The sequence below is a fragment of the Lathamus discolor genome, chromosome Z (genome assembly GCF_037157495.1).
Source record: "Lathamus discolor isolate bLatDis1 chromosome Z, bLatDis1.hap1, whole genome shotgun sequence".
Classification (NCBI taxonomy): Eukaryota; Metazoa; Chordata; class Aves; order Psittaciformes; family Psittacidae; genus Lathamus; species Lathamus discolor.
This window is the reverse complement of record NC_088909.1, coordinates 13,280,241-13,294,350: the sequence shown is the minus strand read 5'-3', so window position 1 is coordinate 13,294,350 and position 14,110 is coordinate 13,280,241. Positions and strand designations below refer to the sequence as shown.

The 14,110-nt window shown below is 35.0% G+C and overlaps 2 long non-coding RNA genes across 3 annotated transcripts in view; both read right to left on the bottom strand.

The window, feature by feature from the left end:
- The window catches only part of LOC136004615 (uncharacterized), a 232,861-nt gene that overhangs the window by 183,519 nt on the left and 35,232 nt on the right, over positions 1–14,110 (bottom strand). The gene's annotated exons all lie outside the window — the stretch shown is intronic.
- LOC136004616 (uncharacterized) lies at positions 6,727–10,184 on the bottom strand. Its single transcript, XR_010608555.1, has 3 exons — positions 10,111–10,184; positions 8,103–8,160; positions 6,727–7,453 (listed from the first exon to the last, which is right to left on the bottom strand). It is a non-coding gene; the product is annotated as an uncharacterized LOC136004616 (long non-coding RNA).

The window sequence follows — 14,110 nt, the reverse complement described above, 5'->3', positions numbered from 1 at the left end:
ATATAGTTCAGTAACAAAAACATGCATTATTGCTACCATAAATAATTTAAAAAGTTAACTTCAGTTTCAAGCTATGAGATTTTTAAAACTTAAATGCAAATAGAAATAGTAAAATATTTCATGTTCTTTAGTTCTTTTATCATTCTGTGTTTACCAAAAACAGCAACAAAAATAAAGAAGCATTTCAGCATCTTATAATTCTTTGCACATGAATGCAACCCACATATACAGGTATACCTGTCTCCCACCATCAGTATTTGCCTGTTCAAAAATGTGTCACACATATATTTCAGCAGTCTAGTCCTAGTATAATGTGTGCTTTATCATATTTACTAATCCAAATAGAATTTTTTTTCATATTTTTTTCATATACATAAAGGGTAGTCATTTGTCACAAATATTTGTTCAATATTTTCTTAGTATTTTCTCACCTTGGAACATTGTAACACGCATATAAAGAAATACAGTTTTGAGCAATTCCACTGTAAGACTAATAGGAAAATGGGGTTAATTCTAATTAGCCAAGAGAAGATTCCATTCACCTCAGGAAGAGACTGCTGCTTGCCTTCAGAAACTTTAAAAGTTTGCTTTTAAGCATTATCCCTCAAATCAAGCAAATAGATACAGTAAAAGCATTTTAAATGTATCACTTTACAGAAACAAAAGGGCAGCTACAAATAATAAATTCCATATAGGACCTGAAGCCCCAAGGTGCTTAGGCTGGGCATTAAAACCAGGATAAGCCTCAGCTAACATCTGGCTATGTAACATTTGACTGGTCAGCATACAGTGTGCATTTCCATGCAACAGCATCATTTTGAACAGGTTTCATTATTCCTTTTTTTTTTTTTTTCCTCTTTCGACTCACACATTCCAATAATGGTGAATACAGAAACATATATACCGAAAACCAACGTAAAGCTTTTTGTAAACTCTGCTGCCCACTGGCAAACTCAGGACTGCAACACCCTTTAACCACCATTATACCAAAGCAGAAAACACTTGTACGTTCTGTGCTCTAGGTGCAGGATTCAAATGGTGGGTATTTGTGCCACACACACAGAGCAATGTCTTCTAAAGTGAAAAAAAAAAAAAATTATTATGAAATCAGGATTTGCAGAACACAACCTTAAAATAATTTTGGAATTTCATTCAACTCTGCTTTCAATGCAGTTTCACTCTATTACCCTATTTGATTTCCCTGCAATCTGGCTCTGCTTCCAATCTGTAAACCATGTAAGTTAAATAAAGAGAAACTACATTACAAATGCAAGCAGTATAGTGGAAAAATAAAATCCATCAGTAAATCACAGTATTTCATAATTTGTTTATTACCAGAGTTACTGTGCGCGTACCTATAGTATCTCTGAAAATTACCTACATGTTAAACATCGCTATGTATATCAGTGTTTGTAAAGCAATGCCACTTACTGTTAAGAATATTCATGCATTTATGAATTTTACAATATGTAAATTCCAAACACTGTAATACTTGACACCTATTCACCTTGTACTGTTATGTAAACAAATTATTTACATTTTGTTTAAACCTCATCTAAAAAATTAGACATCAAAATTTGCTAACATAAGAGATAATAAAACTTCTCCTTTAGTGATCAGAACTTGGTATGTACATACAATTTCTTTAATCTGTGAAGTTGAAAGAAATAATTTACCTTTCCAGAAATTTTAACTGAATTAAATGATAGGGCATTCAATGTTGTAATGCAGTTTAATAAAGCTGCCATTATCACACTGTAAAATGGTGGTGAAGAAAGAATCAATTTGTAGGTAGATTTACACAACTGTACTGATATATACAGATTTTAAACTAACCCAAATCTAGAAAATGGTGCTAGAAGTCAGACCATATTACAAGCTTAATCATTACAGAAGTTGAAACACATCGTGAAAACAACTAAGTCACAGTGGAAAAAAATATCACTCAAATTAAAACCTAACACCCACTTGCCTTACTTACATGAATAATCCCATTGATTTTTAATGGGACTATTTCAATAAGTAAAGCACAGAAGAGAACAGGATGAACACCATGTTAGACCTAGGATGGGAATGAATTCAGAAACCCTTTGCATAATATTCAGAAACGATTCCCATCTAGAACTCAGGAGCTGGAATAAGACTAGTTCAGGTACTTAAACAAATTTGTACCCAGCATGTAACAGGAGAAATCAGGAACCAAAATCTTCCCGTTCACTAAGGACAAAAGAAAAATACCCTTAAAACAAAAGTGGGGGGGTTACATCAGATGAAAGGCATTTGTTACACAAAGAGCTGAAGAAGTCTCCTATTCAAATGAAACACTGTACTACAAAAACACAGCAAGACAAACATTATTAGAGACTTCACAACGTCTAATGGAGGAAAAAGCTACTTTGGATGTAGCCTAAAGACGTAAAAGCTACTTTGTTGTAGCCTAAAGATGTAAAATGCAATACCAGTCCCTCAGTGGCACTGGTACAACCGTGGAAATCATACAGCCAGATGAAGCACATAAATTTCCCATATGAACAATTGTTTTCATTTTCCTCCCATGCCACTAGATATTATAAGTGGAAAGTAAAACACAAGTAAATATGTTCATTCCACTCTTGTGATCAGTGATAAATGAAAGGCTATTGAGCCTGGCAAAGGTCAACCACGGCCCCGCTGCCGCTGGCGGAGGAGCCGGGAAGCCGCAGGTGCGTGTGCCTATACTCCCACCAACGGGCCATTGCTGGGATCGCTCCCGGTGCTTCCACCCGGTACCGGCAGCAGTGGTCGGGCTAGACAGAGATGATTTTTCGTGCTGTCGTGTGCAAAAAAAAAAAAAACATGATACGGTCCATGGACAAAGATGAAAACCAGTCCTGCTCTATAGGCAGAAAGCAGCAACAGAGCGGGATCAAACAGATTTCCAAGGGTCACCCTCAGCTACAAAAATACCCCCCAAAAAAAGTGGCAAGGGCTTTTTGGAGTGTTTTCTAAGATTTCATAATACTTTAAGAAATATATTTCAAGAAAATTCAAAATATTAATGACAAAATAAAAATAAAAGTAAATTCGTATATATGTAATTATCACAAAAGTTCTCTTTCTCTCACCTAGGAATTTACTCTGCTAAACATGATCCTGAAGTTCTTCATGTCTCAGCAATAGCTGCCAGCTATAAACCTGTGGCCAGACACTGTTCTCTACAAACCTACACATGCACCAGGGCTCAAAGGTAAAATTCTTAAAAATAATAAATTGTTTAATTCTGTAATCCTTGTAAAATATTACCGTATCAATAGAAAATCCTTGATGAGTGATGTTAGCCAAATTTTAGACATATCCGGACATTTTTATTCCTATAACTAATTCCAGATCACTCAGTATTATTGTTAACTACAGCAGCAAAAGGAAGGGACATTGGAGGAAACTTGTAATAGACAGTACTGGGTCAATGAGATGTTTCAGATGATTAATTTCATATTGTGATTCTAATACTGTTCATCTTATGTTTACTAGCCTGAAACCCCAAACAGGTTTTTTTTTTAAAAAAGTTCTCCATTCCTATTACAATTGTAAAAAAAAAAAAAAAGGGGGGGGGGGGGAATGCTGCAATAAATTGGAAACTACATTGAATGGAAAACAGAATATAAGCAGGAATTTCAGAGATCTGAACATGTCTCTTAGAATTACTAGGTGGTTTTAACATTATTCATGCCTCCATTTAATTGTATGATAAGATACCTTAAAATTCTCATTCATAATAAAGGTAGCACTCTTTAGTCTTAAAAATAAAATAAAATAAAAAACACATACGAAACCACACAACAAACAGAAGGAGAGGGATTAAGATATTCCAGAAGCAGCTAAAACCTAAAAAAAAAAAGCAGCTACAAGTCAGAATAAAATTTTGGAAGTCGCTGAGAATAAGATACATTTGAATCATAAATGTGTTTTAATTTTTTTTTAATCACTTATCATGCAATTTGTAAAATGGCTGCTCCTCTTTATTTACCAATCTCTACATCTGTCTTAAACTGGGATTGCTGTTACTTGGGCAGGAGTTTACATAGTCTTTATTTTCTAGTAAATAGACAGGAAAAAGAGTACAGCAACAAATGACAGGAAATACTGTTATCTACACACTCTCCAGGAAGAAGGAGCAACATTGAAGACATTAAACCAAATTTTACTCACTCGGTATAAACCCTGGGGCAGCAATGGAAGAGAATGAGAATGAGTAGAGGCAATTCTGCAGCATAGCTGTATTTCATTGAGATGGCAAAACTGCAAAGCTCTAGCTCCAGAGGATGAGCACTTGGAGCAGACCACTTAAGAGCACTGGACCTCTGCTGCAGAAAACTCAGCAAAAAGTCATCAGACCTAGCAGAAGCATAGCTATGTCCACATGAAATGCACACCTTAGAGACAGTTAAAAGCACAAACAACAGTGGGGTACCTTCAAGCAATTAACAGGGCAAAGCTGTCGAGTTCTCATTTATGTTGTTAATACCAGCCCATCTGCAGTCCCTCGTGAATGACTGACCAAGGCACACATGTTTAGTTCATATGGATTACACATCTCAGGATTTAACAGCTGTTCCTGAGTCCACAACAGCAACTTCTGTGTGTCTTCAAAATAACTCATGAAGTCAATGCTAAGAATTTACAGGAACATAAACAGCAGTCAGAACCTGACAAGATACCACCATTAACTGTGGTATTGTATATTTTTTTCTGTTTGGGTAGCTCACTGCATCCTACCTAGGCAGCTCTCAAAATTCGGCAGAGACATTACAAAAAAAAAAAAATTAAAAAAAACAACAGATGCATTTCAAAGTTCTCAACCCTGCTTCAGTGCCACTCTTAAACTTCAAGCCCACAGAATATACTGGGTATTTCTGGCAAGGTAACCAACCAAAGGCAGAAGCAATCTTACACACTCAAAATTAAAACAGGAACAACTAGAAGAGGAAGGAATATACAGATCCTTGAAAAGTGAAAAGGAGCTCTTTAATTAGGGCTGATATTCCATGAAAAATGAATGACAATACTTTAAAGATGATGTACCACAAAAACCTCACTTTCTATTAAAGCAGAATGAATGAGTGCCTATGTTCAAACGACTACACCTCTTGGGTTTGACGAATTTAAACAAAGAAAATATCTGTAGAAATGCTGTCAGAACTCTACGTTGATCACTTCATCAAGGAGGGACAAAGAGAGACAAAATCATACTACAATAGCTCCAAGAGGTCTGCTCTTCAATGCCAACGATCTGTTGGAGGCCAAGTCTGAACTCTGTCCTTCCTATCATCTTGCTTCCAGATGTGCTGACTTTAGATCAGCTCCATGGCTGACCGAAGATGAGATAGAAAAGACAATCACTAGCAACCTTTGAAGGACTGTGTAGAAACAGGTCTTTTCTGATCATCCTCACAGCAACAATGTACATGCCCAGCAGCCTCACCCTCCCTGCAAGACCTCCCTTTTCCCCAGGCACTCCACTCCCAGCAGTCAGAGTGAATACCTTTCACAATTTTTATCTAGGAATTGCAACCCACTACAGTACCTCCTCACACCAGGTACAACCTGCTCAGTGCTGAGCTACAGTGCACAGACTAGATGGGATTTCTGACAGGATTAGCTTAATTTTCTTTTGCTTACATACTACCTAACAGCAAAAATTAATAGGGCATACATATTCCAACGGTTACAGTAGAGACCAGTTCTATGTGTAAAAGTTCCAAGAGTTCCATTTTAGGAAAATAACTGTTTTAGCTGAGAAGTAACTCATACCAGGTCTCGTTTTATATGTTACATTGAATTAAATAAGTCCTTGGTCCCCAGTTTTCTTTTTGGAATGATCTTCACCTCCTCATGACCAGCCTCCTTCCCAGGCACCACCTTCCCTTTCTTCCCTCCTATTAACCACATTGCTTCTTACTAGTGCCTGATGCTGTCTTCTTGTCTTCTATCCTTTGTTCTTCTGACCCCTGCTGTTACCTCCCTCCTCCCACAGCTGCCCAATTTGGCAGTGTCAGCACAGGGCCCAGCCTAATAAACCTGAAAAGCTTATTAATTTAGGCTTCATGCCATGCCTCAGCACTACTGGTGCATCCCTGGTAGCTGAGAACCAAAACATACAGTGAATCTCAAAACCCTCATGTGAAACTCAAACATTTCAGAATTAAAAACTGAATTGACAATTTCTAAGATAAATTTTTCTTGCCTACAGAATAACTGAGTACCAATCTGTCCATATTTCTCATTGGAAATACATAGGAATTGCAATGCTTCATTATCATACTCATGTTCAAGATGTTTCATCTTCACATTTTGTGGATTCTGTGCAGCTTAGCTCTCTAACTCCTACATATTTAAGATGTATCTACAGATTTCAATACATGCGAAAAGCTTCACAATTTCACTGCACAACAAAGCTTTCAGGGAAGCCTTGTGATACACAAAAAAATTTTTTTAAAAAGAAATGGAAAATAATTATAATTTTAAATGTTGAATGGACAGACTTCTTCTAGACCATATGATAAAAGTGGAAACCATTAATAACTTGACACCAGATATTAAGCAACATATTAAATATCAGTTTGTACTGGCAAACCTGATACTGTTTATATATTTGATACACCTTATTTTACCAACATCATTTGCTCTTCATTAACACTTTATTAATTCTTAATATAATTTTGATAACATAAAAATCACCACTACTGTCTCTGCCAAACAGTACTACTAAATACAGTAACTAATATGATACAATGGAAAATTGCTAAACAATAAGATGGATCTCTAAGAAAATTTGATATAGATTTCCTGTAGTTTCCCTGCACTATTTTCAACCCTTCTCACAAGGGATACAGCAAAATGGCAATGAAAAGTGAATTTCCTGCTGTTACAGCTACTTTGGATGCTCATGCTTCTGTTCCTGTGGAGCCAGCTTGGATCAATTTCAAGAAAATAGCCTTTATCTACACTTTTGCACAAAAAATACATTTCTATTTTGAGGAGATGCAGTATTTGTCTGTGGTCGGTATTTTAATCTGCAGCATAACAGTGTTGTAACTTGCATATAATTAAAGCATAGCATAATATCAAGAGAAAGATTTACAAAGCAATTGAAGAAAATTATTTTTGCATTTTATAAATATGGTAGAGAAGCATCTAATTCAGAATTCTTAATATCATTTATGCACTGTACATACACTGTTACATGCACCTAGTGCAGTTTTATCTGTTGAAGCAGAAACATAAAATTAACTGAAAATTAGCATCATCACAATACGGGTCTGAAGATACTTGCATTGTCATTTGGAGATCATCCATGTCTTCTGAGCTCATCAGGATTAAAGGACTCTCTGTAGCAGTTAATCCTAATCCAGTTACCCCCCCATTCATTAGCATTATATTGAAGTTCATGGCCTCTCCTGTCAATAGGAAGACACTGAAAAAAATGATTTATTTGTCTTAGGATACAGACACTCAAGCAAATTAATGTACAAAGCAGATTTGCTACTACTTTCTCACTGAGAAGTCACTAGTAATTGCAAAAGACGGTAAAGACACATGTATGTATTCATGCCATAGGTAATCCCATCAAGCCTTGTACCTAAATATCTTTTAAAAGCAATCAAAAAAAAAACCAAAAAAACAAAACCAAAAAGAAAATCACACTCACTTCAAGGGTGCAAGACCACACACTTGGTCAATTTAAAAGAAAACTTGCAGGGTACCAGTGACATTTGGATCAGACAGCTTTCATTCTGTTCAGAAATAGTCAATACATGCATTATCTGGCTTTTACTACTTCAAATTTGTTGCATGTACATGGAAACCATTTTATAATCTGCATACTCCAAATAGACAAATCTATTCTAGAATTAAACAAATCACAGCATTTCTGCAAGAAGAAACAATCTAAAAGAACAATAAAATCAAAATTTGAGCTCAGAATCTAGAAGACTCAAGAGTTGCTCAACATTACCCCAGCTAGGCCTTTGTCTCAATGCAAATATAAGTGTAAGGTGAGTAGAATGCGATGATGCACAAAAACAAACAGTTAATTCCTAAATTATAAGCCAGCATTTCTTTACCTGTTGTACATAAACACACTCTGCCAAAAGCATTGCTCCCATTTTGAATGCCAGGTCTCTAAAAGAGCAAAATGATACACTGAGGTAAGCATCATTCTCAATTCTAGAGTATGTAGCATTAGCTGTAACAGAAAACACAGCAAAACAAGCAAACTTCTTCAGCTCATTTCATACAACTTACACTAATTTCCTGATATTTAAAAGGAAAAATGGTAAAAATTAATTACTTTGACTGTTGCTTAGATTGGTCTCTTAATAAAGAGTTCAAGTAAAAAGTATAGTAGGTATAGTTTCTTCTCTGTATACTCCATAAATCTATTTCTTCAACATACAATTGAAAAAGCCCAAATTGCTATTGCTATCATGATAAACATTGGAAAGTTCTGCTTGACCTTTTATTAACATTTTTCTATACCAATATGGTTCTTTTGCTACAAGCACCCTAAGGAATTATGAAAAATACTTTTTTCTGTAGTTTAGCCCATGTGCACTTAATAGGCTCACAAATATAATACCATTATAAAAAAGAAAAACTGCCAACACTGCTAAAAAAATTGTCATAACACTAAATTATTATATAAATATAAAAGGAGTATATCTGTAAAATATTCACTCAATGAACATCCCAAGGTGATGATTTTGCTATGTTGTTTTTATTCCTGGGAGATCCATAACACATTTGGATATGCCACATGTCACCACATGAATCAGGCAGTTAATGCATGTGCTTTTTAGAAGCAGAGATGTCTTCCCAATAGAATGTGCTATAAAAAAAAATGTTGAGATTCTGCTGCTTTGTCTGATAGGCATAATTTAATGTCTTGCTTATAATGCTGCATCTTAAGGAAAAATGTGCACTGTCCTATGCAGTTATTTACAACATATTACTAAATCTATGCAAATATATTTCCCTGAGCTTGGTATTATATAACAAAGGTCAACAATGTTTGAAATATTTTGAAACACATTCCCAATATATTTTATATACAGCACTAATATCCAATGTACATATATATATCTTAATATATTTTCAGATATTTCTATTCTTTTGAACTTGCTGTAGATTATTACAATAAATATCTGGTGTTTTTTGCTTTAAGACTATAGAAATTGGCCTATCAAGCTATGGCTTTTCATTAAAAATGCTACTTACACAGTTGTTAACAATGCATCATTTAAATTACCACATAATATGCTAGCACTATTTAACAAAATAAATTCTAATAGTCAATATCCAATAATAGAGATACTTATATGAGAAAAATTGAGAGAAAAAGGTTTTAAACTTCTTCTTATGTGATTTCATAATTTTTACCACTAACATTTTTTTCCACTAACATTTAAACAGGAGATCCCAAAGACCTTTTCCGTCCCATTTAGAGATAAACATTTCTCTTTTGTGAAAACTCTAGACATCTGATTCATTCACATATCCTTTTGTCATTTTATGTCCACATTACTCTTAATAGCAATATTTTTTCCTACAAATGAAATTGTACAAATAATTAGCAAACACTTGTGCATTCAGAATGCAGGAGTAGTAGTTTTAAATGAAGTAATTTTTTTTTTTCATTTTTTCTTTAGATTTTTTCCTTTTATTTAAATGCATATTAGGGACAGTATACATTTGCTCTGCAGAAACATGGATGCTTTTTTGAAATCCAGGACATATAAGCTAATATATAAGATGTTCCTATGCACATCCAATACCATTGAAATGCTTAACAGCTTGTATGTTGCCCTGTCAAGTTACAGACATTTTTCCAAATTTTACACACATAGGTTTTGAAAATAAAAGTTCTGAAATGTTTATATGTTATTATATGTTTGGGAGGGTTTTGCTGCGTATGTTAATGAAATTATTCACCTCTTTCTTAAGTGAAAGCTGTATCATGTCATTTTAGCAAAGGACTGAACAAATTTTAGTATGCATTAATAGTGCTACAGATACACATGTCAGAAAAAGATCCATAGATTTTTTCAAGGCTAAAGGAATCACATGTCCTACCTAGTCTGACTTACTTCTGCCATAACAGTTCACCAGACAACTCCCAGATCAAATCCAACATGCTGAATTGCTATAAGCAGTGAAGAAAAACAGGTTAAAAGCAGCCCATATTACTGCAGAATAGGAAGAGCAATTTTTTTTCCCACATGCTTCCACTGCTAACAAATTTCTGACAGTCATTTTTCTGGGCAAAGCAAGATGATATCCTATGAAGCAGATTGTTGAGTGCAAAGTATATCCTGTGTCAGCATTTACTATAAAGTTTAGCATGTACCAGCAGCCTTACATACTCATAACTTGCAGGACCATCTCTAAAGTACCATTAAATACTAGACATAGCACTTTATTCAATAAGAACCAAGCAACATTTAGCTGACTATGCTTACATTAAACTAAAAGAACCCAGAAGCATTTTTAAGCTGTTTCTGTAGTTGTATACCAAGGCCATAACCCAACTTCACCACTAAAACAGAGGTATTGGGGAATGTCATGGCATGCCCTTGCTTGTCTGTTTAGACACTTAAACCTTCCTCATGTGTCCGCAGGTAGCAGGCGATGCCACTCACTCCTACTACCAGTGTAACTGCTGGCATAGAAGTAAGGATTATCCATCACTCACCCACTATTCAGGGTGATGCACACTCAGACTCTAAAGCTCAAGTCACAGCACCAGATCAACAGGAAATTTAACTTAGTACTCTGTCACCAACACTGGGTGTAAGCAGAAGGTATGAAGAAAACAGAGCCATAATAAGATACTTCCCCCTAATATGTTCACTGCCTCCAGCTATTCTCAGAATGTCCTCTATTTTTCATCTCCATTTCTACCTGAAGCCCTCTCCTGCTGCTCTGTACCTTCTCAAAGTATCACTCAGCATCTTACAAAAGATTTTGGACATTTAATGACATTACTCTGTTGACGTTTTCATTCTCTCTGGGTACTGCTGGTTATTATTAATGTTTTCATTTCTAACATGTTTCAGTCACCTCTGATGGGGTTTTGCTCTATTAGAGCACATCAGTTCTTGCCCATTTCATTTATTTTAGTATTAACCACTTCAATATTACCCATTCTTGGTTTCCACATAGCCATAAATTCATTTCAAATAAGTTAATTACGTAGTTGAATTGTAACTCTTAATTCCACCAAACTGTAAGAACTGTCATTCCTGAATTCTATTCAGGGCCATATTTTCCATAGAACAGTCATCTATTTTTGTACATGTGATACAGTTTGCATTTGCAAATCAAACAGTATAGTATGCATGTAATTACTTAATCAAAACTACACACAAAACCACTGTGTCTGCCAGTAGAATGGAACTTAACCCTGTTTTCAGCATACCTATTTCTCACATTGTCTGCAAGTCCTTTCACCTTCCCATGCTCATGAATACTTTCTACTTCTCTTTCCTTGTTCAGCACTATCTACATTACCTGTGGATCTCCTACATTTTCATTCATCTGAAATCAAAAATAACAAAATCATTTGGAAGCAATAATATACACACAAGTCTCTGTTTAGATCAAACATTGCTGTTAAGTCCCACTGCATTTTTAAATATACCAAAATTGCATAAAACACTGATAAAGAAAGTTGATTGTTAATACCGTGGTCCTATTAAGCAGTACCAATCAAGCATACTAACAAAAGAAAGCTCTCAAAAGCTAACAAAAACTCAAGGGGAAAAAAAAAAAAAAGGCAAGATTACAAAGGCAACAATATATGAATAATGCCTACAACTGGCAGAAATTTATTATTAAATTGTTTCTGGGAAAAATTATGTTTGCCTAGAAGAATAGATCCTTATTCAAGCTTGGAGTTAGCTCCTTAGCATTATCCTTCTCTTCTGTGTACATCAACATCACTGCAAAGTTTCTCAAGGCTCACTGTCTCCACTTAACAAAGGGCAGTATTTCTTTTGATGTCAGGGAGACCTGCTAACAACACTCTCCATTTCTTCACATTGTTCACCCAGTTCTAAGAAATATTGGCAGTTCTTCTATTATACTTCACACATCTCCCCACATGAATACACACACAAGACATAGGAAGCAATATGGAAGTGTTCAAGGCATTAAGATCACCTTTCATAGACATCTGTACCCCAAAAGGATTACACCCCCAGAAAAGCTGCTCATCTTGAGGTTTCTCTTTGATGCTTACTATTTCAGAAGAGGTACAAAGGCCATCACATCTTTGAAGTTTGGGGCAACTGCTTCCTTTCTCCTTCCATAGCAAATCTACTCTACCTGTTTTGACATTTTCACGCTGCTTTCCATCTTAAAAAAATGGAAAAGGAGTTAAAAAATTAGCAGAGATTCCAGAAGTCCTTCCAAATAAAAATATCCAACAAACCTAAATACTAGGTATTTTTGTAGAGACCTTTAACCAACATCACTGGAAGCAACAGACTGCCTTAAGGTAGGAAACAATAACATTCTGACTCTCTAAGAATAAATCTGCCAAATATGAACATTTCATATGTTCATATTGTTCATACGTTCAACACATTAGCAAAGAGTTAACCTTGTTCATTTGCTGGTAAAGGTATAGACACCAGACGCTAGTGGTATATTTAAATAGTGAGTCACTTTCATATTATACTTCAATAGAAAACTAATTTAGCCAACTAATCTTGTTTATTTCCTAAATATTGTTAGTTTCTATCAATCAGATGATTTTTCCAGACACTTACATAACAAGCATTAAAAAGATACATTTAGCAGCTACAATTGTTAACATAACAAAGGCTAGAGAATCCAGAGGTTATTGCATTCTCCCAAAAGTACTTAAATAATAGCCTAAAATCTGAAGAATTACTTTAATACTTCAATAAAAATAACCCAATTCAAAACATTTTCAAGGAAACAGAGCTCCTTGCTCTAGGCTACCGAATAATGGCTGAAAGAAAGTATATAGCTTGTCACTTCTGATTAGAGAACTGTGCCTCTGTGCTTTGAATGAGAGGCATGTCTGGTAATAGGAAGTGCAGATATTAAATTTAATAAAATAACATGGAATACAATATATATGAAACTTGACCAAGTATAGCACAAAATGCAACATACATTACCCTGCTCAGTCAACTACTGTGGCCTAGCATCTAATGACAGACTTAATTTCTATTTTCCAAGGAGAATACCACAAAAATATAATTTTCAGATTATACAAATATTAGACCATACAAAAAATGAAGCAAAATTGCCTTACATATCTACATGAATACATAACAGTATCAGAAACTAGCTAGACTACAAAATGCTCAGTCTTAAATTCCACAGGAAGACATTAGGTCTTGTAAATAATTAGCTGCAAAGACCCTGATGCTAATACATCACGGCATCATACGACCCACAGCATATTTCTTTCTTTCCAGGTTTGAGGATTCATTCATTTGGGTTTGTTTGTTGTTGGTTTGGTTTTTTTTAAGCACAATCAGAACTCAGCATTTACATACTGTTTATGAAGAAGAGCCTTATCTCTGTTTATACCTTACTTCTGGCATTCCAATGCAAATCATAACAGCTTTGTCCTTCAATACATTAACCCTCATCATGTATTTTCGCAATTAAATAACAATCTCCATATAGTACTTTCCATTCCGTCTCTAACACAGAACTATGCTACCTGTGATATGGCACATAAGGGATTTTAAAACAATTCCAAGAGCTAATCCCAGTAAACCCAGAATTAAAGTTCTTGTTTTCATATTTCACTTTCAAAATATTTAGAACTTTGACAGATATGACATTATGTTTTCATTAAAACAGCTGATTTCAAAATGCTGCACTGTGCAAAAACACCATAAACTGTTTATGATGAACTGCCACAGTCTTAATTAAAACAATAAATCCAGTGCACAATATTTGTGCAGCCTCTGGTTTGACCTTTGCCTCTTGCTATCCACTACCAAAGCTGCTGCCTCATTCTGTGCACCAGATGTAGAAGGTTTTAAACCACGATCTGAAAGGCAGTAAAGATAAAATAAGAGAAAAT